The 26213-nt window shown below is 39.5% G+C and overlaps 1 long non-coding RNA gene across 5 annotated transcripts in view; it reads left to right on the top strand.

Annotated features, from left to right (window-relative positions):
* LOC140687839 (uncharacterized) overlaps window positions 1–26213 on the top strand; it is a 51620-nt gene that overhangs the window by 1799 nt on the left and 23608 nt on the right. For 4 of the 5 annotated variants that reach the window (XR_012062483.1, XR_012062492.1, XR_012062494.1 and 1 more), the window contains exon 2: window positions 16057–16235. This is a non-coding gene — a long non-coding RNA (uncharacterized lncRNA). Of the gene's footprint in view, window positions 1–16056; window positions 16236–19712; window positions 19854–26213 lie in introns of all 5 variants that reach the window. The other variant, XR_012062472.1, reaches the window with a different exon arrangement.

Raw genomic sequence — 26213 nt, 5'->3', positions numbered from 1 at the left:
GAAATAGTGCCCTCCTTGAGAGGAGGACACAGATGTTAATCATTCTCTTTTTTTTTTTTTAACATTTTTTATTGATTTATAATCATTTTACAATGTTGTGTCAAATTCCAGTGTTCAGCACAATTTTTCAGTCATTTATGGACATATACACACTCATTGTCACATTTTTTTCTCTGTGATTTATCATAACATTTTGTGTATATTTCCCTGTGCTATACAGTGTAATCTTGTTTATCTGTTCTACAATTTTGAAATCCCAGTCTATCCCTTCCCATCCTCTACCCCCCTGGTAACCACAAGTCTGTATTCTCTGTCCATGAGTCTATTTCTGTCCTGTATTTATGCTTTGTTTTTGTTTGTTTGTTTTTGTTTTTTAGATTCCACATATGAGCGATCTCATATGGTATTTTTCTTTCTCTTTCTGGCTTACTTCACTTAGAATGACATTCTCCAGGAGCATCCATGTTGCTGCAAATGGCATTATGTTGTCGGTTTTTATGGCTGAGTAGTAGTCCATTGTATAAATATACCACCTCTTCTTTATCCAGTCACCTGTTGATGGACATTTAGGCTGTGTCCATGTTTTGGCTATTGTAAATAGTGCTGCTATGAACATTGGAGTGCAGGTGTCATCCTGAAGTAGACTTCCTTCTGGGTACAAGCCCAGGAGTGGGATTCCTGGGTCATATGGTAAGTCTATTCCTAGTCTTTTGAGGAATCTCCACACTGTTTTCCATAGTGGCTGCACCAAACTGCATTCCCACCAGCAGTGTAGGAGGGTTCCCCTTTCTCCACAGCCTCTCCAGCATTTGTCATTTTTGGATTTTTGAATGATGGCCATTCTGACTGGTGTGAGGTGATGCCTCATTGTAGTTTTGATTTGCACTTCTCTGATAATTAGTGATATTGAACATTTTTTCATGTGCTTTTTGATCATTTGTATGTCTTCCTTGGAGAATTGCTTGTTTAGGTCTTCTGCCCATTTTTGGATTGGGTTGTTTATTTTTTTCTTATTGAGTCATATGAGCTGCTTATATATTTTGGAGATCAAGCCTTTGTCGGTTTCACTTGCAAAAATTTTCTCCCATTCCGTAGGTTTTCTTCTTGTTTTATTTCTGGTTTCCTTTGCTCTGCAGAAGCTTGTAAGTTTCATTAGGTCCCATTTGTTTATTCTTGCTTTTATTTCTTCTAGGAGAAAAATTTTGAAATGTATGTCAGATAATGTTTTGCCTATGTTTTCCTCTAGGAGGTTTATTGTATCTTGTCTTATGTTTAAGTCTTTAATCCGTTTTGAGTTGATTTTTGTATATGGTGTAAGGGTGTGTTCTAGCTTCCTTGTTTTACATGCTGCTGTCCAGTTTTCCCAACACCATTTGCTGAAGAGACTGTCTTTATTCCATTGTATATTCTTGCCTCCTTTGTCGAAGATTAGTTGACCAAAGGCTTGTGGGTTCATTTCTGGGCTCTCTATTCTGTTCCATTGGTCCATATGTCTGTTTTGGTACCAATACCATGCTGTCTTGATGACTGTTAGCTTTATAGTGTTGTCTGAAGTCTGGGAGAGTTATTCCTCCAGCCTCTTTCTTTCTCTTCAGTAATGCTTTAGCAATTCTAGGTCTTTGATGGTTCCATATAAATTTTATTATGACTTGTTCTAGTTCTGTGAAATATGTCCTGGGTAATTGGATAGGGATTGCATTAAATCTGTAGATTGCCTTGGGCAGTGTGACCATTTTAACAGTATTGATTCTTCCAATCCAAGAGCATGGAATATCTTTCCATTTTTTAAAGTCTTCTTTAATTTCCTTCATCAGTGGTTTATAGTTTTCTGTGTATAATTCTTTCACCTCCTTGGTTAGATTTATTCCCAGATATTTTATTACTGTGGGTGCTATTTTAAAGGGGATTGTTCCTTTACTTTCTTTTTCTGTTGATTTATCGTTAGTGTAAAGAAATGCAACTGATTTTTGAACATTAATTTTGTAACCTGCTACCTTGCTGAATTCTTCGATCAGCTCTAGTAGCTTTTGTGTGGACCTTTTAGGGTTTTCTTTATATAGTAACATGTCGTCAGCATATAATGACACTTTTACCTCTTCTTTTCCAATTTGGATCCCTTTTCTTTCTTTCTCTTGCCTGATTGCTGTGGCTAGGACTTCCAGGACTATGTTGAATAGGAGTGGTGATAGTGGGCATCCTTGACTTGTCCCAGATTTTAGTGGGAAGCTTTTGAGTTTTTCACCGTTGAGAAATATGCTGGCTGTAGGTTTGTCATATATAGCTTTTATTATGTTGAGATATGTTCTCTCTATACCCACTTTGGCGAGAGTTTTTATCATAAATGGGTGTTGAATTTTATCAAATGCTTTTTCTGCATAGATTGAGATGATCATGTGGTTTTTGTCCTTTCTCTTGTTGATGTGATGTATTACATTGATTGATTTGCATATGTTGAACCAGCCTTGTGTCCCTGGGATGAACCCTACTTGGTCATGATGTATAATCTTTTTATGTGTTGTTGGATTCTATTTGCTAAAATTTTGGTGAGGATTTTGGTGTCTATGTTCATCAGTGATATTGGCCTATAATTCTCTTTTTTTGTAGTGTCTTTGCCTGGTTTTGGTATCAGGGTGATGGTGGCTTCATAGAATGAGTTTGGGAGTATTCCCTCCTTTTCAATCTTCTGGAAGAGTTTGAGAAGGACTGGTATGAGTTCTTCTTTGTATGCTTGGTAGAATTCCCCGGTGAAGCCATCCGGTCCTGGACTTTTATTTGTAGGGAGGTTTTTAATTGCTATTTCTATTTCCTTTCTAGTGATCGGATTGTTCAAGTGTTCAGTTTCTTCTTGATTCAGTTTTGGTGGACAGTATGTTTCCAGAAACTTGTCCATGTCCTCTAGGTTATCCAGTTTGGTTCCATATAGTTTTTCATAATATTCTCGTATGATATTCTATATTTCTATTTTGTTTGTTGTAATTTCTCCATTTTCCTTTCTTATTTTGCTAATTTGTGCTCTCTCTTTTTTCTTCTTTGTGAGTTTGGCCAGAGGTTTGTCGATTTTATTTACTTTTTCAAAAAACCAGCTTTTGGTTTGGTTGATTTTTTTCTATGGTCTTGTTAATCTCTATTGTATTTAATTCATCTCTGATCTTTATTATTTCTTTCCTTCTGCTGCTTTTTGTTCTTCTTTTTCTAATTGATTCAGGTGGTGGATTAACTTGTTTATTTGAGATTGTAATTCTTTTTTGAGGAAGGCCTGTATCGCTATAAACTTCCCTCTTAGCACTGCCTTTGCTGTGTCCCATAGGTTTTGAGTGGTTGTGCTTTCAGTATCATTTGTCTCAAGGTATTTTTTAATTTCATCTTTGATTTCCTCATTGATCCATTGTTTTTTCAATAACATATTGTTTAATCTCCATGCTTTTCTTTTTTTCTCCTTTGTTTCTCTGTTGTTGATTTCCAGTTTCATGGCATTGTGGTCAGTAAAGATGCTTGAGATAATTTCTATCTTCTTAAATCTGTTGAGGTTTCTTTTGTGTCCAAGTACATGATCGATCCTGGAAAATGTTCCATGTGCACTTGAAAAGAATGTATATTCTATTTTTTGGGGGTGTAATGCTCTGAAAATATCCACCAAATCTAGTTTTTCTATTGTAGTATTTAATTTCTCTGTTGCCTTGTGTATTTTCTGTCTGGAAGATCTGTCTAGTGATGTTAATGCAGTGTTAAAATCTCCAACTATGATTGTATTCCCATCAATATCCCCCTTTATCTCTGTTAGTAATTCTTGTATGTACTTAGGTGCTCCTATATTGGGTGCATATATATTAACGAGTGTAATATCTTCATCTTGTATCACTCCTTTAATCATTATAAAATGTCCCTCTTTATCTTTCTTTATGGTCTTTGTTTTAAAGTCTTTTTTGTCTGAAATCAGTACTGCAAAACCTGCTTTTTTGGCTTTTCCATTTGCATGGAATATCCTTTTCCATCCTATCACTCTCAATCTATATGTGTCCTTCTCCCTAAAGTGGGTCTCTTGTATGCAGCATATTGAAGGTTCTTGCTTTATTATCCAGTCTGCCACTCTGTGTCTTTTGATTGGAGCATTTAGTCCACTAACATTTATAGTAATTAATGATAGATGTGTGTTTATTGCCATTTTGAACTTATCTTTGCAGTTGAATTGGTATATCCTCTTTGTTCCTTTCTTCTTCCTTTTGTGGTTTGGTAATTTTCCTTTGTATTATCATGGATTTTATTTAATTTTTGTGACTCCCTTGTAAATTTTTAACTTGTGGTTACCCTTTTTTGTAAATCTATTAACCTATACCCGTTTTTATTAAACTGATAATAACATGATCTCAAACCCATCCTACTGTTAAAAAAAATTTAAAAAAGAAAGAAAAAAAATTCTATATTTCCCTGCCTCCCTCTCCCACTCTCAGTGATTTGTATGTCTTCTTTTATAATTTCGTGTTTTCTTTATTTGTAATTCATGAGTTATCACCTTTCCAGTTGTGAGTTTCTCATTTCTGTAGCATCCTGCTGCTTTTCTAATTAGAATAGCCCTTTCAATATTTCTTTTAGCATGGGTTTAGTGTTGCTAAACTCCTGCAGCTTTTTTTTGTCTGTGAAACTCTTTATTTCTCCTTCTATCCTAAAGGATAGCCTTGCTGGATAAAGTATCCTAGGCTGCAACCTTTTTTTCATTCAGGGCTTTGAATATATCTTGCCACTCCCTCCTGACCTGTAGTGTTTGTGTAGAGAAATCAGCTGAGAGCCTTATGGGGCTTCCCTTGTAATTCACTCTTTGCTTTTCTCTTGCTGCCTTTAGAATCATTTCTTTATCCTTGACTCTGGCCATCTTGATTATGATATGTCTTGGTGTGGGTCTATTTGGATTCTTCCTGTTTGGGACCCTCTGAGCTTCCTGTACTTGGATATCTGATTCCTTCTTTAAGTTTAGGAAGTTTTCAGTCATGATTTCTTCAAAAACCTTTTCAATCCCCTTTGATCCTTCTTCCCCTTCTGGGACCCCTATTATGCGAAGATTGGGACGCTTTATATTATCCCATAGGTCCCTTATGCTATTATCATTATTTTTTATTTGCTTATCTTGTAGTTCTTCTGAATGGGTGCTTTCTGTTGCCCTGTCTTCTAGATCACTAATTCGTTCTTCTGTATTAACTAGTAGGCTTTGCACAGCTATTAGATCATTCCTCATCTCTGTCAATGAGTTTACCCATTCTGCTTGGCTCTTCTTTATAGCTTCAATTTCATTTTTGACATATTTTATCTCTCTAAGCACTATCTCTTTTAATTCCTTCAGCAATTTGATCACTCCTTTTTTGAAATCTTGATCTAGTAGGCTATCGATGTCTATTTCATTGATCTTTCTTTCAGGGGATTCCTCTTGTTCTTTTAATTGGGAAAGGTTTCTCTGCTTCTTCATCTTGCTCATACCTCTCTGGCACTATGGTTTATGGAGTATCAGTTGTCTATTTTGGATCTTAAGGATTTTATCTAATGCCTATTTAGGAATAGAACTTAGAAAAAAAAAGAAAAAAGAGAGAGAGAGAAAGATTTTTAAAAGAAGGGAGAAAGAGGGTTTGAAAACAGTGTATAATGAATAATAGAAGAGTGGGTTGAAGCAGAGTATTAATCGGGTGGAGACGTCCTTTTAAAACCTTTAAAAAAAAAAAGAAAAAAAAGGGGTGGGGAGATGAATATATGTGTTTGAAGCCTGTGTCTAATCAATAACAGGACATCAAAACCCAAGAGAAATAGAAATGAATTAAGAAGTAAAAATTAAGAGAGTAATTGAAAATAGAACAGGTAAAAACAGATTTAAAAACAAAACAAAACAAAAACAAAAACAAAAAAAAACAAAAACAAAACAAAACAAAAAAGGGCTTGTCGATGTTCTCCTGGAGTCTGTGTGCTTTTAATGTGAAGTCCTTCTGTCTTCGTCCTGTTTTGGAAGCTCAGCTTGTTTTCATAGGCCCTCCGTTGGCGCCCTCTTCTGTGCTGCTCCCAGCACCTGTCGGCAAGCAGATCGCGCCTCCTCCTAACATGGGGTCAGATGCAGCTCTCCTCTGCTGCGGGCAGGTGGGTCACTGCCCCTCGGGATGCCGCAGTCAGATGTTGCAGACTGGCCAGGCAGGAGGGCGGGTCATGCCCCCTCCCAGCACCTGGGTCAGGGGCTGTGTTCCTGCCCGACAGGCAGGGGGGCCGCTCTCCTTCTGCCTGCGCCACCGGTAGCTCCGCTGCGCTGTGCGGCTGCGCGCTCCACCCTGGTCGCGCTCCGCGGGTGGGCTCGGGGAAGACCGAGGGGCAGCCTCGTCCCTGCTCCGAGCCAAGACCCAGTTCCTTGTTTGTCTTTGTGGAGCAAGTTCTCTGATGGACCAGGATGGAAGGATCCTATCTGCCCCGGGCTGTAGGCCCGTCTCAGTCTGGCCCTTGAGGCTGCTAAGCCCTTCGGTGCGGATGCAGGTTTCTCCTCTGCCCCCTCCTGGGTGCTAAGCACCGGAGAATATGTCGGCTGTGCCTGGGCCCCGCCTCTCTTCCCCTGAAAAGTTTCCGCGGGTTTTCAGAGATGGGGGTATGCACCCTTCCCCCAAGAGCACATCAACCTTGCTGTTTTATGGAGGGCCCAGGTTGTTCTGTCCTGTACACCCACAGCCCCGGCGCCCAGCCCCTTGCCGTCCCACAGAGCTGCCTCCGTGCAGCTGCCCCCGTCCTCCGCCCGGCTTGTGCAGCCTGGCCCTGCCCGCCGCTGCCGGCCCGCGTCTCAGGCTGGGTGTCGGGGGGATGCTCTGTGCCCATTTAACTTAGTTCTGTCAGACAAGGGCTGCTCTGTACAGATCCGAGTCTCAGAGGCTCCCCCTCCGTCCCGCTGGTCTCTCAGTTGGAGAGGGGAGACCCAGGGAGCGAGCGCCAGTCCTCCTTTGCCGCTCCCTCCCCGCGGGACCCGTTCCGCGCTGCTTTGCCTTTTGTTCTTTCTTTTTTCCTTTTCTCCTACCAGATTTTTGGCGTCTTTATCTTTTGAAGAGGGCGATGATCTGTTGGAGTTCTGCAGGTGCTCTGGTTGGCTGAGTGGGTCTGTAGATGTGGGTCTTGGTGTATTTGTGGGAGAGGGTGACTTACAAGCGTCCTTCTACTCCGCCATCTTGCCTCTTCTCCTGTCCTATTTGTTTTTGAAGGAATCCTCTTAATTTTGTAAGTGTGAAAAATATGACTATGTAAGTGTAAAAACTATAAAGTAAGCAGGTACTCATTGCCCTAAGAGAGGCCTTTTTCTTTTTCTTTTTTTTTCTTTTTTTCATGTGTTGACCAAAATAGCTCCTTTTAATATCCCTTCAAATATAGATCAAGTCACTGAGGAGAAAGGTGAGTAAATCTGCATAGGGACAAAAGAGATTTCAGGGAACAAAGGGATGGAGGCTCTGAAGATCAGGACTCTTCCAGGGCCAGTGGCTTTTTGTCACTGATGGACTTACGTAGTCTTGAGGGAATTCTGTTGTAAGTAATTTTTTAGCTCAGCTCGGGGACTGAGGCCTGCCTGCAGAAGACTCCTGCAGCTGGAAAGAAAAATGGAACCTTTGGGGAAATTTCAAAGACCAATTTGGCAGGGACTGAAATGGAGGGGAACAGTGCCAACCAATGAGACAGGTGAGGGAGGGAAAGGTAAGATCTGGCAGGGGCTGTGGCTTTGTTCATTGAGAGTGTTGTTTTTCACCTTAGTAACAGTTGGAAGCCATTGAAGGGTTTAAAGCAGAGGAAAGACACAGTACAAGTTGTAGTTTTATATGCTGCTTTTGGCTTCTACACCTCGTGGAGTGGAGGACTGAAGAAGAAGAGATTCTGGGAAATAATTAGGTGTCTATAGCCAGTGATGAGAGATTATTCCAGCAGCTTAAGCCAAGAATGTGGGATGGAGATAAAGAGAAGTGGGTATATATGAATGATAGAGTATTTTAAGAAAACCACAGAGCTCATTTTTATGTTTGTTTGGCTGGTGACATGAGGGAGAGGGGGGATGTCAGCAATGCCTCCCATGTTTTGCTTTGCCTGAGGGCATCAGGGTGCTGTTCACCGAGACAGGGAGGCCTGGAGGAGGAGCAACTTGCAGGAGAGGATCATGAGTGCTGTTGGGACATGCTGAGACAGGTTTATTTTAAGCATTCAAGTGGTGCTGTTGAATGTGCACTGTTACAGTCAGGTTTTCAACAAAGGCTCGAGACTAATTTTTTTTTTTAAGTCAGAGCATATAAATTGTACTTGAAAGATAAATGAGGATGAGATTTCCTAAGTGGAAAAGTTAGAGTGAGAAAAGAATAGATGAGCTAACATCTGTCCTAAAGAAAGTCAACTTTTAAACATTGGGAGAGGAGAAGGCAGTAGCGGAGAAGGAATAAGAGAAGGAGTGGGAAGTGAGAAAGTAGTGTCTACTGAAAGAAAAAAAGCACAACCTTAAAGTTGAGAATTATACTTTATTTGGGGGCATTACTGAGAACTATAACCTGGGAAGGCATTCTCTCAGATAGCTCTGAGGGAGTGTTCCAAAGAGGTAGGGGAGGAGCCAGGATATATAGGAGTTTTGCTGGGAAAACAAATGGATATGTAGTTAAACACTAAAGATTACTGCTAATCATTAAACAGCTATTAAGTTCATGAATTTGAGGCTTTTCTATGTATGGGAAGATGCAAGAGTTTGGGCTCTTTGAGATTATTCCTTGATATGCATCTTAACTAAGTCCGATCCTGGTTTTCACCATCCTGAATGCCCCTCAGGGCACACCGTAGTGGGGCGGCTGCAGTGGCTGATGGCTTGATGGCTGCTGCAACATCCTTTGTTTACCAAAGTGGCAGGTGACATTCTTTGTCCACAGTAGAATAAAGCCCCAGTGGGCCATTTCAGAAACTAATAATGCAATAATAAGTGACTGGTGATTAAATCCACATGATCATTTAATTTCTTCTTGTCCTCCGAAGTTAATGAGATCATTAGTGACAAATAAGATTTGAAGAAAACTTATCAAGAACAATATCTACTATTTTAAATTAACCTTCTTAAATTGCCTTCCAGAACACCGAAGGAAGAAAGACTAAAAGCACGAAGTCACCTGTCCTACGCAGCACACCCAGCAGCCCTCCATCCTCCACTCCCAGCCCCTCCACTGAGCTGAGAGAATTGCCATTGGTGGCACAGCTTTTCATGAGATTGCCCTGAGTTTTAACTAATGACTATGGAAATTCCAGCTGACTTCTTTTCAGCTGTTGAAAGAATCAAGGGAATGCTTATTTTCTATTTTTTGTGTCTCTACTCAGTTTTTAGAAGACAGAGCTAAAAATTCCATGCCAGATGGTGCCTCTAAGGATTCTGTTGTCATCAAGTCAAAGTGGAAGAATCCTTTATCAATCAATCATTGAATTGGGGCCATCTTTTGCCAGTTTATGTCTTTCAAAGATAAATGTCTAGTCCAGTCCTTTACATAGTCTCCAGCAAAAATTTGCCCTTTGGGCAAAAATAGGTAAAACCATTAGGGCTGACTTCCAGAGGGAGTTTTTCTTTGTCTTCAGCACTCTAGAGCAGAGGTCAGCCAACGTTTTCTGTAAGGGCCAGATGGTGAGTATTTCAGCCTGTGCTAGCTCTGTAGTCTGTTACAACTACTATGGTGACAGTAGTGATAAATAATACATAAATTAAAGAGCACCACTGTCTTCCAATTAAACTTTATTTGTGGATGCTGAAATTGGAATTTAATATAATTTTCATGTGTCATGAAGTGTTAGTTTTCTTTTTTTCCACCCATTTAAAAATGCAAAAACTGTCTTAGCTTATGGGCCTTATAAAAGTAGATGGTGGGTTTGACCTCTGCTCTAGATGAGGACCATTGCAGCAGGACCTGACCTGAAACATCACCACCTCCTTCCCTCCTCGTAATAATTAATTCAGGAAATTCAACTCCGGTTGTTGGAAATGAAAATGTTAAACTCTGGGGACAAAAAAGAAAAAAAAAAGGCAAATACTGGAGTCTAGTTCTTCCAACATTCTTATTTAAGGCAGTCTTAGTAGTCTGTAAAATCCGGGGAAGGCCATTTGCTTGGGGTTGATAAGACATAGTGGTGACAGGTCAGATAAGGCTCCCAACTACAAATTCTCACCACTCAAGCTGAGGCTGAATCAGAACTATTGTCAGTAAGGATGGTGTCTGTCAATCTGTGTCTTGCAAAAAGTAGCTGATTGTTGCAGCAGATGTTTGAAATGTAATTATAAGCACTTAGAGCCGTTTTGGAATGGAGTCTAACCCCAGAAGTTCTTTTGGTATCAGCCTGCAAAATCAATATGAATTCTTGAAGTGCATTTTGAATGCTTCTGGAGCTGTTAACCTGAAGGGACCTTGGGCGAATATAAGGCCAAATAGGCCAGAATGTGGTGCCCCTCTTTTTATAGTCTTTCTATTGTCTGTACTTGTTCCAGGCTACCTGACATAAATTTAAGCAAGAAGGTCATGCAAGTTCCTTCTGAACATTTTACACCCAAAATGATCTGATGACCCCTTTTCAGAAAATCAATATTATTTCTCTATAAAATTCATCCTTTATGTAAAAATAACTCATACTGATGGCTTGAGGTCAAGTCTTTATTTCCTATCCCCACTCTTTACCTTATTTGAGATATAGACTGAAGTGGGATCTTCTATAAAAGTGATTCTGAAATAGGATCAGCCAAAAGACAAACATTTAGAGGCCTTCAGACTTTGATGACAAGGGCATGATAAAAAATCTATAATTTCTAGGCTTTCTAAGAAAATTTCTCAAAATGGAACCTCAGGCTAGTAGCCAAACTCCTGAAGCTAAACAAAACTCCTTGGTGGACAACATGCTAAGAGAGCTGCTTCCCAAGAAAACTTCCTTAAACACGTGGACTTCCCCTTGCTCAGCCCTCTTTAGAGGCCATAACTCTGTTTAGGGAATTGAAGGCATAGTAGCTGCTAGCTGTGGAAGCTGAAAAGGCTAATTGGAAACAGGATGGATTTTTATCCATTCAAATTGATACAGGAAAATGGGGCACGAGAGGATGGCCATGTCCCAGGCCCCACCGAGTCCCTGGGATGCACCCCATCAAGCGAGGGGCCTTGGCATCATGCAGGAAAGAATTCAAGAGTGAGCCATAGTAAAGTGAAGGTAGATTTGTTCAGAGAGATACGTACTTCATAGAGTGCAGACCACCTCAGAAGGCAAGAGATGGTGACATAGGGGCCCAAGATATACTCAATATACACATTCCTTTGGCAGAATGCAGGCCATCTTACTCAGAAGGGAGAGCAGCCACAAGATGCGGGGTTGTTAGTTTTTATTGGTTTGGTAACTTTATATGCTGACAGGTGGGAAGATTATTCCAACTACTTTGGGGAAGGGGCTGGGATACCCAGGAATTGGGTCACCACTATTTTTTTACCTTTTATGGTCACCCTCAGAACTGTCATGGTGCCTCTGGGTGTGTCATTTCCCATGCTAATGTAATACAGTGAGCGTTTAATGAAGCTCAAGGTCTACTGGGAGTTGAATATTCTGCCATCTTGGTGCTAATTGCTGTGTCATTCTTTCAGTGGTGTGCCCTGCCTCCTTCCCTTCTGTCTCAAAATAAGCTTTAGGGACACAGGCTTGGTCTCTTTCCATCTCTCACCTGAACTTTCGTCCATAGCCACTGTGAGATTACACAGCATGGCCAAGGAAATCTTAACGGTATGCTGCACAAATGGTGGTGAGATTGCATCAGCCCTCACACTGAGCAGATCATCTCAACTTGCCCCATCCACCAGAAACACAAATTTGGTAAACATGTAAAGGAGAGGCAAAGATGAGAGCCAGCGCCCTCTGGCAAATTTCTCCTTTGGTAAATGTATTGTATTCAATTCTCAAAGTTTCATAGATAGGAATATATTCTAAACCACAGTGTGCATGTTTTCGGGGTGGCTAGAAGTTTTCCCCTGCAAACAGGATATTACCACCGCCGCAGCTAGGTGTTACCACTTGGTCATCCTCTTCTCCTTGGAGAGTCTCCTCTCTAGCAGTAGAGACACTCAGTTCGCTGGCAAGTTTTTCAGGAAATTCAACAAATAATTCCACTCTCACAAAAATTGTACTCACCTTATCATTCTCAATCCTCTGGAAAAACAAAATATGCCAATTAGTCAAGTTAATCAAATTCCCGGAGGACCTCAAATTGCCTTGGCTCCTTTAGCCTGATAATCATTTGCTCTTCCCCTGTGGTACTTGTGAAATAATTACAGCAGGCCAGTGAAGATCTCTTACCCATCCTGGACCTTGGGAGACTCTTATCAGATTCAATCCAACATACCATTGACCCTTGAACAACACAGGTTTGAGCTGTGAAGGACCACTTATAAGTGAAACAAATTTTTTTCAGTGAATACCTAGATTTCAGTACTACGTGGTTGGTTGAATCCATGGATGTGAAACGTTGATATGGAGAGCTGACTGTAAAGTTATATGAGGGTTTTTGACTGCATGGAGGGTCGATGCCTTTAATTCCCACATTGTTCAAGGGTCAACTGTACTTAAATACTGCCAAGGTCTTATTAAATACCGTCATACTTGGGGGAGGGTATAGCTCAGTAGTAGAGTGCATGCCCAGTATGCATGAGGTCCTGGGTTGAATCCCCAGTACTGTCATTAAAAGTAAATAAGTACCCTAATTGCTCCTCCCCTCAAATTAAAATAAATAAATAAGTAACTTAAAAAAAATAGAAGAAAAAATACACTCATACTTTTCACCAGCAGATCAATTCTGTCTTTCCCCCAGACGTCCCACCCCAGCCCTTACATGACCTTCAGGTTGGAAATCTAGTCTTCTAGAAAGGATAACCCTAATAGATTGATTCTGAATGACTGATTCTGAATCCAGATGGAAGGGACCCAGCTTTGTTCTAGTTACCAATGCTGCTGCAAAACTACAAGATGTACAACCTTGGGTTCATGTTGCACAATTAAAGTATATAAGCCTTTTATCAGAGATAAAAGTGGTGCTGTGTTTTTCTTACAGCTGATCCTGAAAAGGTAGAGTTGAGAAGCTTGGAGATGTCGAGAGAAGCATTAACTGTTTGGGGAATTAAGCTTCAGTTAGTGAGAAGTTGAGTTTGATGATGTAGGGGTAGATGAAATGCCAATATGAATCATTAAGGGAAAAGTCTCCCTGGGATGTGTTGAGGGGACTGACAATTGGGTGTCCATCTTGTGGTCAGGTGAGGGGTGGGTCTAGAGTGTAGGAGTAGTTTGGAAAAAACCGAGCAAATTGAACAAGGGAGTTTGTCCTTCCTGCAGTGAGCTTGCAAAGGGGGAAAGGGCAGAAAAAAGAGGGGAAAAGTCATTGTAAGGTGTTGGATAAGGGAGCAGTTGGATCAGAGGCTGATGGAAAGGAAGAAATAATATGACAGAGCAAACAAAGCAAAAAGAAGACAGATTACGCAGAGAGATCCTGGAGGATCTTGTTCTAGCATCTTGGGTAGAAACTGACCCTTTTGTGATGCCTGTTCTGTGGGTCTTGGGAAAGCATTCTGCTTGGTACTGTTGCCTGCTTCATGGAGCTCTTGAAAGAACCTCAGTTTCAAGTCTTATGTTAGAGTGGATTTCTTGTATTTGTTTTCTGAGGGGGAAGTAATTAGGTTTCTTCATTGATTTCTGCTTGGAAGAGGTACCAGGGATTGAACCTGGGACCTCTTGGGTACTGAGCATGTGCTCTACCACTTAAGCTATACTTTTCCCCCGTTAGAGTGGATTTCTGTGGAGGGTAAGGATATCATTTTTTCCTCCAACACTTTTCACCTAGCCTTACAAACCTTAAATCTAAGCAAGACTCTGCCTTCTGGAGAGAGACATCCATGGTTAACTCCAGATATAATTACTACAGCCCCAAACTACCTGTCTTCCCCCCCATCCCTGCCACGGGTTATTACTATTTATTGTCATCAATAAGCCTCCATCTGCCTGCCTACACCCATTTTTCCTTGGTCTCTGGAGACCTTATATGGGCCTTCCGCTTATTGAAAATCACTAGCCCACCTGTTGACCATGTGTCCTCCTGGAGACTTAAATAATTACTTCCAAATGAGGCAATTACAGGATATTAAGGAAAACTAGGGGAAGTCATCAATTCTCTCTTTATGTGTGCTCTGAGGGTCATTATATACCCACTATGAGAATTATATAATTTGAAAAGGTGGTTAGAAATCTCTCTGTAACCCATAAAGAAGTAAATAAATGATATAATTTCTGCCTTAGAAGCACAGCAAATAAGCTTAAACTCACTGACCAGTGTTGTTATGGACAATCACATAAGTCTTGACTTCCTCCCGGCTGGTTTGGGAGGTATCTGCATCATAGCCAATACTTCTTGCTGCACCTGGGTTAACATCACAGACCAAGTAGTGTAGTCAATCACTAAACTCAATGATAAGGCTGCTTGACTCTTTAAGGTTGATCCAAATGGCCTATGGGACATGATCTCCTGGTTAGGAAATGGAAAGATAGGATCTTGGCTTTGAAATATGTTGCAAAGATTACCAACCCCTGTGCTTTTAATCTTATGCCTTGTAGTGGGGCAATGCATCTTGTCCAGAGTCCTAAATACTATCATGCAGCCATCATCTTGAAAAATGATTCAACAATGTGTCATGATCCATCAGACTTAAGAACAGCTCAGCTTAACAACAGACTTAACAACTTGTGTTAGAGTGTATGTCCATGCAAAAGCTGAATTTGAGTTGATAGCTTCACATACCAAGATCGAATTTGGACTGACAATGGTGTAAATCTGGACATTCTCCATCTTCTTGTTTCCAGATGTAATTATTTAAGGACAACCTATGGTTGTCTTCAACAAGAGGGAAAGGAAGTATGACAAGGCCAAACACACAGCTTTCCCCCATTGCCTAAACCTGCTAACAAGGCCAGACACAGACCCTTCCCCTTTTGCCCCTCACTAACTTTACATTCTGTGTCTCATGAGTGATTAGCTAAGATTAAAATACGTGTCCTCGGGGGAAGAGTATGGCTCAAATGGCAGTGTGTGCTTAGCATGCACAAGGTCCTGGGTTCAATACCCAGTACCTCCATTTAAAAAAATTAATTAATAAAAAAATTAAAACAAAAACATGTTCTCTGAAACTAGCTAGACACAGAGATAAACATTTCCCTGTTCAGTTGACCAACTTCCCTTCAGTGCAGAACAACTCCAACTGTAAATCACCCATCTGTAACTTGTCTACTACTCCCTTTAAAATTCTAAGGCAAAACTGCCCTGATAAGAAACTTTGATCTTCAGATCAGAATGTTCTCCCTATTTCAGTAGTATGAATGAAATTAATCTTGCTGGTCCAGTTTTTATCTTTGACAGGTCTTAGGCAGGTGGGAATGAACATTTCATCTTTCTTTGGCTTTTGTCCCCAAAGAATCTAGTCATGTGTTAGCATATATTTCCAGGTACTCAGGAGAAAATGACCTTTGTTCCATGGAGGCAAATCTGGGGCTAGGAAGGGACTAGCAATGAGTCAAGGACAAATTTCTACAAGGAAGCCTCAGGAGGAGGTAGATTATATAGTGTAATATTGATTATTTTGTAGCAAGTTACTTTTGCTATGTTTATCCCTGTTAGTATCCTCAGGACCTTAGCACTCAGTAAATTATTTTTAATTTTTCAACCTGGTTTTAGCTGCATTATGGAGAATTAAAGGATGAGTCCTGTTTATCATTGTGGAAGAAAATGTCAAAGAAGGAGCAGCATTCTCTTTAAGTAGGAGGGGAAATTAATATGAGATGCTGTTTCTCTAAGAACAGTACCAAAGTCTCTGAGATCTGACTCTCCCCATCAGATAGTCTTCCTAAGTTGTCGATTTGGGCTGAGATGGGTTTGGATTTTATTACAAGTCAAAATGATTTTCTTACATAAGAAAAGAACAGAGGTGGTGGCCCCTTAAGTGGAATTTTTTTTTGTTTCATTTTGTTTTGTTTTGTTTTTTTGTATTTTAGGAAAGTCAAGACCAGGCATCCAATCAGTAAGGAAAAGTCAGTGGTTTGGAAACATGCTCTGACTGTTAAGGAGACTGACAGGTTGTACAAGATAAATGTGGAACAGATGGTCAGATAATTGGGAATCTGTGGCCTATTGACAGAGGAAGATTGTCAACGCTAACAGCTGGGTTGGTCAGGTAAGGCAGTGGAAATGGGCTGCTGTGGGAGACATTCACAATAACCAGTATCTTCACTGGAGGCTGTAGACTGAGTTGGTTTGGGAATCGGTAAGAGCCTCACTTCAGGAGTTAGTTCTCCCATGATTTAAGAGACTGAATCCTCCAGGTGAATTGGATTCTAAGCTGAAATGCTAACAACCTAAGGAAAGCTTGGAATTTTCTTTTTACTTCAAGGGTAGGTGAAATATATATTGCATGAGCCTTGAGTAAGGGTGAACAGTAGCCATATTGATATTATCACTAAAGGAAGTGAAATTTTCTTTGGATTTTCCCACTTAGATAACTGATATGGCACAATGATTTAGGACCTCTTGAATGCCTCTGTAATTCATCATCTGTCAATACCGGAAATATGGTGTAGAAATATGAGCTTAAAGTTAACAAGTAGAAGCAGTAAACTCTTAAGCTTTAAACTGCTGCTCTTAGGGAGAATGTTTAATAATGTTAATAACAATGACATCTCAGAAATGCTTTATAATACAGAGGAAGGAAAAAAAAACATTTCTGAGTTCTAAGACTAGGAGCAAGCATTAGATGGAAAGAATTAGATGAAAGATCCAACCTTTTACTATAGTTGATGATGCGTCTCCATTAACCATCTGAAATTTGAGCAAGTACAGATGCAGAGACTGGAAGTTCTCGCTCCATACTCATTGTTCTACACAATTGGCAAGAAGTCTCTGATGAAGGATATTGAGAATTAAGTAGGGCCACACCTTTGTAAACACAGGAAAGAAGATTGGCAGAACTCCAAAATGAAGAAGAAAGATAGCTAATAAATCATATTCAGAGTCTCTTTACAGGTATCTTAACCACGAACCTGGGAGACTAACTAAACACTATATAGAAGACATTACGTTAAACCAAATATGTATATAGAGAGATTATCTATCTGTCTCTCATTATATAGCTTATCTACCTATTTAAAACTTACATGAAGACGCCTTTTCTAATTTGAAGATTAAAGTGATGAAGGTTGAGAACTGAAACTACCAATTCTTACCCCCAGCTTGGATGTTGAGGAGTTAAAAATGCTTGTTCTCCTCACTCCCCACAGCAGTTTACTTTAATATGACTTTACTATTCCACTGCCTTCATTGGCATGGCTTTCAAAAGACCCATCAATTATTCAATAAAAAGCATCAACAGAGTTTGCACTCAAAGATTTTTATAATGTCTTGCCTCAAAAATCCTTGCCTGTTTGTTTCAACAATCCTTAACTGTTATATCTTACTTCTTACATAATTCTTATCAGACCTAAAGTAAAGAACTAAATGTCCAATTCTCAATTCTCAACTGATTAATTCTGATTTTATTCCTCTAATGAGACATTACCAAAATGTTGCAGAGGCTTGTTCTCCATTTATATGGTAGGCAATATACTTAGCTTTGTCCTACCCACAAGTTGTATTTGGGGATATTTGACGAGCCAATCTTCAAGAAGTTCTTTTTTTAGTTGTTTTGCATAGAATAAAATTACACTTTTAGCTTTTAAGAACATGTATAAACGACTGATTTGTGCTGGCCTCTTTAAACAATGAATTATAACTTCTCTCTACACACTTAAAAGGCAGCTTCCAACAGCAACAGCTGTATTATCATTGTAATCTTGAGAAATAGATGATGAATGTTCTCAGTAACCTTGGTATAGGATCTTACAAGAATATATGACAGGCAGTATATTTATTATTTTTGTTGGCACCCCATGATCAGAGTTGACTTCTTTCTTGCCCTGATGTTCATTTATTACGTGGGCTCTCTTTTATTCCTGATTCTCTGGAGGTTCACTGTTGGGTGAATGACTGAGATCACCTGATGCCACAATGTGTAAAATGCCATGACAGTTCCTGAACTCTTCCTCATGGAGTTTGGATCGCATGTCCTCTTGAAGTGGCCCTTGTTTCAAAAGAAAATGTAGTTGTGCCTCCAAGCAGAGAATTAGTATAAGTATCTGAATTTGAGCAGAACTACAGGGCTGAGATGCTAAGGAGCACATGACTCCTGTGTGCTGGTATTCTACTAGTATGGTTTCCTTATCTCTGTGTTAAAAACCACTTTTAGCATTTATGGCTGAAATGATATGATGTCTGCAATTTGTGTCAAATGGTCTGGTGGGGGTTGGGGTATAGGATTTATAGACGAAATAAAATTAGCCTTGAAGATGATAATTTCAAAGCTAAGTGATAGATACATGAGATTTTAGTGTACTTTTTCTCTACTTTTGTATATATTTGAAAATTTCCATAATATAAAGTAGACAAAACACTACCTGCTATTTAGAAGCTGTTCCTAACAGGTATACTGATTAGGAATTGTCTTAGTGTGTTCAAAAGTTCAAATCTGGTACCATCAAGAGATACCACTTCAGGGATTGAATTGGGATTGGAGAACAACGCTGAGGCTCTAACGAGAAAAAGAAAAAGTGAAAACACTATAGGGCTATTGAATATTTTTATTACATTAAAATTTCAGAATAAAAGAATACCACTTCAAAGTCTCCCAGCTTTTATCTTGTCACCCAGTGTTGAGTCATTTTTATGGCATGAAATGGGAACCCTCACGATGTTCAATTGAAAGAACATTGCTCAATGGTTCACACTAGAGTGGAGGTCCGCAAACTTTTTTATAAAGGTTCTGATAGTAAATATTTTCCACTTTGCATATGGTTTCTGTCACAATTGCTTAACTCTGCCATTGTCGTACAAAAATAGTCATAGACAATCTGTAAACAAATGGATGTGCCTGAATGTGGACTGCGGGCTGTCATTTGCCAACTCTCTGATCAATACATGACCTCAGGAATTAGACATGTCTGAGTTTGTTTCCTTATTTTTCTACTTGTTAACTGTGTGGCCTTGGGCAAATCACTTAACCATTGATTGACTTCTACTTTCCTCACTTATTAATGTGGTATTTTAGTGTCTGCTTCATATGACTGTGGAGAAGGATTAGTACACACAAAGCACTTAACAGAGTGTCTAGGGTTCCTTTAAGTGCTAAGGAACTATCATGTACTGTTAATCAATCCTCTTGGTATCACAGAATTTATTTCTCATCTAGTTAACATACATTTAATCATTTTCAGAGTGCAGTAGATTTCGTCATTTAAGGAAATGAAATCCAAGTGTGAAATATCTAAGAATTATTCTAACTAGTTTTTTCATCTTTGTTGTCATCATCTTGTTGAGGTTCTAGTTGGCTGATAAGTAATACTCTTTTCTCCATCCCCAACCCCCAATTTTCTCCTCAATGACAGAGATACAAGAGTCAGACTTAGATGGAGATCAGAATACCAGCTTTATTGTTGATAAAACTGAACTGAAGAATATGCTTTAATCTGTGGCCACCAGGGCCTTCTAATACCCTCCTACATTAGGTCATTGTGCCCACTCAGTGATAAGCAGTGTTGAACAACTGTGTGCCTCCCCTTTGCAGGAACCAAACCTGCCCCAATAAGCTTTCTGCTTTGTGGAAGAGGCCACCAGAATGCAAGTGCCCTTCAAATAGGCTGGTTGCAAAAAAGAAAAGGATCTGATCTGGACAAGACCACTTCCTTCTCCCATGTACATGAATAAGGTAAATGAGAAGAGGGAGAGAGGCCAAGAATGTTGCTATAGCTGCAGTCTCTCTCCAGGGAAATGCAGGAGGATTTCCACTAACACGTAACACAAAGCCACCTATGCAAGGTGCTACAATTAGCCTGCAAGATCTTCATAACAGCTCTTTGAGGCAGTATTATGAGGCAGTAAACAAGACTCAGAGAGAGAGAGTGAAACAGGTTCCCCAAGAGCCGCAGTACGAGAGTGGTAGAGCCAGCATTCAAATCCGTGTTCAGCTCCCTGCCTCCAAAGCTCAGAGAGCTCTTTCTAGCAAATCTGGACCTTCTGGAAAGAAAACAACCAAGAGCAAAGCAATAATATGAATTAATTCAGTTTCTACCTTGAGTTTGTACACTCTTATTGCTGTATACCTGTCACCACATTTGTTCTAGATGTTTCAAATGGACATGCTTATTAATCCACTTGTGGATTTTGCCTGCAATCTACATCTGCCCCTTGAAAAAATACATACACACATTTCTGATTTTTTAAAAGACAGAACAACGTAGAGCTGCCTTCAATTTTCTGGCTTCTACCCCTTTCTTCATATAAAATAGTGGTGCTGAGATTCCATCTACAAATTCCTTCAGCTTCCAAGGATGTAATTTGCTTGGTCTTAGAGACTTAAATTCACTTAAAGTGGCTGTGTGCCCTTTTTTGCTATCTTCTCAACTATCTTGAGCTATAATTCCTCTTTTAAAATTAGAGCTTTCTAACTTGAAGGAGTCCAAATAGAAATATTTTAGTGTTCTATCACCTGTTAACGTTATATTCTTTAAACAGTATACCATCCCATCATTTTTTTCTTGCCCCTAACAGTTGAAAAATCCCTTTCTGTCATCCTAAATGCCCCGAGATACCCTGATTCACTTAGTCTTTTACCTTGCTGAGTATTCTTAGAGGTTCTTCTTACTACTTTATAGTCACCTTCCAGTCTTAAAACATTACATCCTAAGGTAGATGCAATGGTAATTCTACACAGGGCTGTGTATCATGTCTTTTGAGCCACTTTCAGTATGTGGTATTTGTATTGAAGGGCAATTTGTATCAAATTGTTAGGCTCCATAAAAAAATGAGTAAGATTTTCTGACATTTTGATAAAATGCTGTTTCCTTAAATAGCCAGACATTTTGACGTTCTATCAAAACAACCAACAAGATTGCCTTGCATGATTTGTTTTTATACTTTTAATTCAGTTGCTTTCCCGACTGCTACAAATTCTTTCCATGTTAAATCTGTTGTTCTGCTAGATAATGTTAGTTTTAGCAGGGAGTAGTTATCAAAATTTTGGTGCATTTTAGGGAATTTGGTTTGGATTGCCCTTCAAGTGCAAAATTGATGCTACTGACCCGCCATTAGTAGGACACGAAATTTGAGTTATTTCCCCCGTGTTGGTGATGGATGGTGCTGCCAGAGCTGCTGGCACTCCCTTTCGCATTACCCATTGTGACTAATCGCATGCATTTGCAAGATGATTAGCCAAGGTTAGGGGTACAGTCTGTGATTATGAAACAGATTTTTTTTCTTTATGTGAAAAATTACTAGCTTATCATAGCATTAAATTATAATTTTGCTCCATATCCTAACCAGTGGTTGGTTGTTAATAGCAATTTATATTCTTATGGCTATTTATGTGTTGTTTGCTACACATTTCCTGAGTACAGCCCTGTCCCATCCTCATTTTCCTCCCATTAAATGCTTACAGCTTTCAAATGTACCAATTCTACTGCAGAAGGACCAGAAACTCATTCGTTCGACAAATTGAGTGCTTACTATGTATTAAGCTCTGTTCTAGTGCTGGCGATATAGCAGTGAATAAATCAGTCCTTTCCTTCCTGGAGCTTTTATTTTAGTAAGAGGAGAAGGGCAGTACACTAATATACAAGTAAAGGTACAGGTCACATGTTATAAATAGGGAGACAAATAAAATATGGAGGAGAAGTAGGACGTGCCAGGGAAGGAAACCTTATAGGGTCATCGAGCAGACTTGAGTGGTAAGGAGACTTTTGAGCAGAGACTGAAAAGAATAAAGGAGAAAACCATGTGGATATTTGAGGAAAAGTCTTCCAAGCAGATGAAACAGCAAGTGCAAATACTCTGAAAAGAGGAGGATGTTTGCATGCTCAGAAACAGCCAGGAGACCAGTGTGAAGCCAAGACATGAGAGAAAGACTCACAGGAGATAAAGTCAGACAGCTAAGAAGGGGGCTGATTACATAGGATCATATTGGCAATTGCAAAATTTTGGCTTTTACTGCAAGTTAGATTGGAAGCCACTGGATGATTTTAAGTGGAGGTGTGCCTTGATCTGACTTACAACAGTCAGTTTCACTGCTATTTCAGAATAGGCTTTAGCAAGATGTGTTAGTTATCTATTGCCTTGTAACAAATTGTCTCAAAATTTAGCAAGTTCAAATAACACACATTTGTTGTCACATAGATTCTGTGGGTCAGGAATTTAGGCACAGCTTCGCTGGGGCCTCTGCTTTAGGGTCTCCTAGTGCTTGCAGTCAAGGTGTTGCCCAGGGCCTCAGTAACCTCAAGGTTAACTAGGTTGGGATCTGCCTCCAAATTCACTCATTGATTGTCAGGAGAGTTCAGTTCCTTCTGGGCTGTTGGAATGAGTGCCTTGGTTATTTGCTGACTGATGGCCAGAGGCCGTTGTCTGTTCTTTGCTAGGTAGTCCTCTCCATCAGAGCAGGCATGCAGATCCAGAGACAGAAATCTCAGCAAGGTGAAAGTCAAAGTCTTTTGTAACATCCCATTGCTTTTACTGTGTTTGGTTCACTAAGAGCAGTCGTAAGGTCCAGCACACATTGGAGAGGAGAGTATTACCTGAGGGCATGGCTACCAGGAAGTGGGGTCGCTGGGAGCCGTGCCAGCAACAGCAATCACAGGAGGCTAGGACAGACACAAGGAGATCAGTTAGGATGCTACTGGTGTATTGGTAATGGCTATCGATACTTCTGTTGGCAATTTATGGTGTCGGGTGCAAAATTGTTCCCCAAACCCTTCTTCCTATATATTTTGAAGTTCAAATGAATGATATTTACTTGAGACATTGGATATGGAATGTGAGAGAAAGGTGAATCAAGGATGACTCTTAAGGTTTCTGATATGAGCCACTGGAAAGGTGGACTTGCCCTTTTCTGAAATAGAAGAAACTCTGCAAGGAGAAAATTTTGTCAGGGGAGGAAGGAATTAAGAGTTAAGTTTTGAACATGTTGACGTTGAGTTGCCTCTTTGACATCCAGGTGAGGTGTTGATTTGGCAGTGGGCTATAGGAGTCTAGAGCTCAGGGTAGAGGTTAGAGCTGTAAATAAAATTTTGAAAGTCATCACTATTTACATTGTATTTAAAGCTGTGATGCTAGGTACAATCACTAAGTGAGAGTGTATGCTGGAAATTCTAAAGACTGCATTAAACTGGGAAAGAGCATCTTTGCGAAAGATTCACAAATGAACAAGACCATGTGACATTATGCACATATGCACTTACCTCTGCAGTCATCTCTTTGCCCCTAACAAGGAGAACTTTCTACATCATGCAACTCAGTCTAGCTTAAGGGCCGGAACTTCCAGAACAAGACTTTGGCTCCAACTTTGCATTTTTTCTAGCTAGTAGTTATCCAGACTGAATCTGGATTCCCCGAAGGCAAAAGCAAACCCATGCTAATAGAGAATGGAAGTTTTAAAATGACAGACCTTTTTAAAAAGAACTTCAGAGATAATTTTTTGGGGGGGAGGAGAGGGTGACGTTCAAGGTCAGTTACATGAGCTTAGCTCTTGTAGTATTTTTTTCTAGTTCGTTCTTCTCTCTTTGACCAATTTCATCCACTACTTTGACTTCAAACATCATTTACATGCTGACAAGTTCCAAGATCTGTATTTTAAATCTCAGACTTTCTTTCCCAAGTTTCTGGTTTACATTATGAACTGTTCCCTGGGCATCTCGACCTGGAGTCCTATAGACACTGAATATGAATTCACACTTGCTTTCAAGAACCTATTCTGTCACTTTTTAAGTTCATGACCTTATCCATCCAGTCTCCTGTGTCAAAAACCTAGGAGGCATCCCAGGGTTTCCTTCTCTCTCAAATGTGATTAGTAATCATAATAAAACAAATGATATAGATATTTATAAATATTACATCTAGTCATTACAATAACTCATTGAGTAGGTATGGTTCTATTTCTTTTATAAATGAGAGGGTAAAACAATTTATGAGATCAAAAGGCAAATTAATGGCAGAACCTGGAGCCAACCCAGCTGCAAATCTAGTGTCCTTTATACTAGTCAATGTTCCGTCTTCATTCATTCACCAAGTCTTATTAGTTGTAAATTCAGGAGCATCTCTGCCTTCTAAGCTCTCCTTTTTGAACTCTGCCATGGACTTCATGCAGAACTTGATTGTCTCTCACCTAAATTTTAAAATCTCACCCTAGCTGTCCTCCATTCTTAAAACAGTTTATAGTCACACTCTACTGGGGTCATCCTTAAAAGCAAAACCATTTGCACCATTTCCCTTTCTAAATACTTTGACTCTCACTGCATGTAAAATCAAGTCTCAAGCCTTAACATTTTGACACTCAATGCCTTTTTCAGACTCCAGCCTTACTCCAGGTTCAGAAATCTCCAAGGACGCTTTGCTCCAGAAATTCTAGACTTGCCTTTTACTTTGCCTATGTTCGCCTTTCTTCTTAGAATGCCTGCCTGCCTTCTCCCTTCTAACTATTAAAGTCTTAACGCATACTTTAAAACTAGGTCAAATGTTACCTCCTCTGTGTGGCTTCTATAAATTTAGGAAAAGCTAGTTAACTCCATCTCCTGGGCTTTTGGGGCTAATTTCTGCTTACATCTTTGCCTCTAACAATAGATCGTAAGATGCTTAAATACAGAGACTGTCTTCTCTTTGATTCCTGGTGCTATCACCTTGAGATATTCTGTGCATATCTGTTTTTATAAATGATAAAAATCATCCGTTTATCTGATTCAGATTTTTTTAAATGTACCATTTTTATATGAAAGGGGGCTATCTCTTGACTGCATTTTGTTGATTCCATTAAGGATGGCATTAATTGTTTATAGACACCTTAGGTATATTTTGAAGCTTTTCATAAGATGAAAATCCTTTTTGTTCTTTTTAGTATGAATGAATTAGATAAACTGAATAAGATTAATATTTAAGCTGCATATTTTATATCAAAGACAATTTAAAATTGGTTAAATGTCATGCATTAACCAGAGGAAGTAGCTAGTAAATTTGTCTGTTGGTGCCTAGATCTATAGAAAGTACTCAATTTTTAGGGCAGGCTAATACAGACATTATGGAAGTCTTTAAATTTTTCTTGCCTTTGACATACTGCAAGCATATCACTTTGCTACTTATTTTGTTCAAATCTGTGCAGAGATTAACCTACACATTACTGACACTGACATCTATTGAGCGCTTCAAGTCATCTCTTATCACCAATTTATTTTTAGGAAGGGAAACAACTGAGATACTTTTGAAGTTGCTAAAATCTTATTTACATTAGCTTATCCAGTAGAACTTTAACAATTTAAAGGGTTTTTCCCCCCAGAAAGTAATTACAGTGATGATGTATTTTGCAATTTGTTGATGGCAAAGACATTTTCCTTAAAAAGAGTCTTGATGTACATTACTTTAAATATGGTTCTGAAATGGTGGTTGTGCAAAGTGTATTGTACTAATTAAGCAAGCTAGAAGTACTAAGAAAATTTGTGATTATTGCATTAATTTCTGGATCAAATAAAAAAGCACAGTCAATTTTTATGGCACAATTTATTTGATACTTGCAGCTGCCTCTCCAGTACCCATTCACCTCTTCTCAGTAACCGCTGATTTCTGTTTGGGATTCCATGTGGTTTTAGGGAAGATACTGACTCCATCTAGGCTGTAGGAATACAGCACATGACCTCGACCAAGCCAGCTGGAACAATGCACTGCCCTAGCCACCACGCTTGGCTCAGAAGTTGGCATGTGACCAAAGCTAGTATAATCAGAGGGAGAGAATGGAGTGACCCACAGATATGAAGTCTAGAACTCTGGAAGCCATTTTGTTTCATTAGTGAAGACTGCATGTGGGTAAGGAGGCTCTACAGATAAAGAAAGTGGTGAAAGAGTCACAGTAAGACTGAGATATAGACTGACTGCATTTTAATCAAACCATGTCTAGAGACCACTCTGTTTCTTGGTCTGTCATTGGAGCAGTCAAGACATTTCCTTATTACTTTGGTCACTTTATGTTGTTTTCTTTTACTTGAAACCAAAACCATTCTGATACATCCCTATTCATGTGTGGCAGAATGGATAAGAT

The sequence above is a fragment of the Vicugna pacos genome, chromosome 2, assembly GCF_048564905.1.
Source record: "Vicugna pacos chromosome 2, VicPac4, whole genome shotgun sequence".
Classification (NCBI taxonomy): Eukaryota; Metazoa; Chordata; class Mammalia; order Artiodactyla; family Camelidae; genus Vicugna; species Vicugna pacos.
This window is presented reverse-complemented; position numbering and strand designations above follow the sequence as displayed.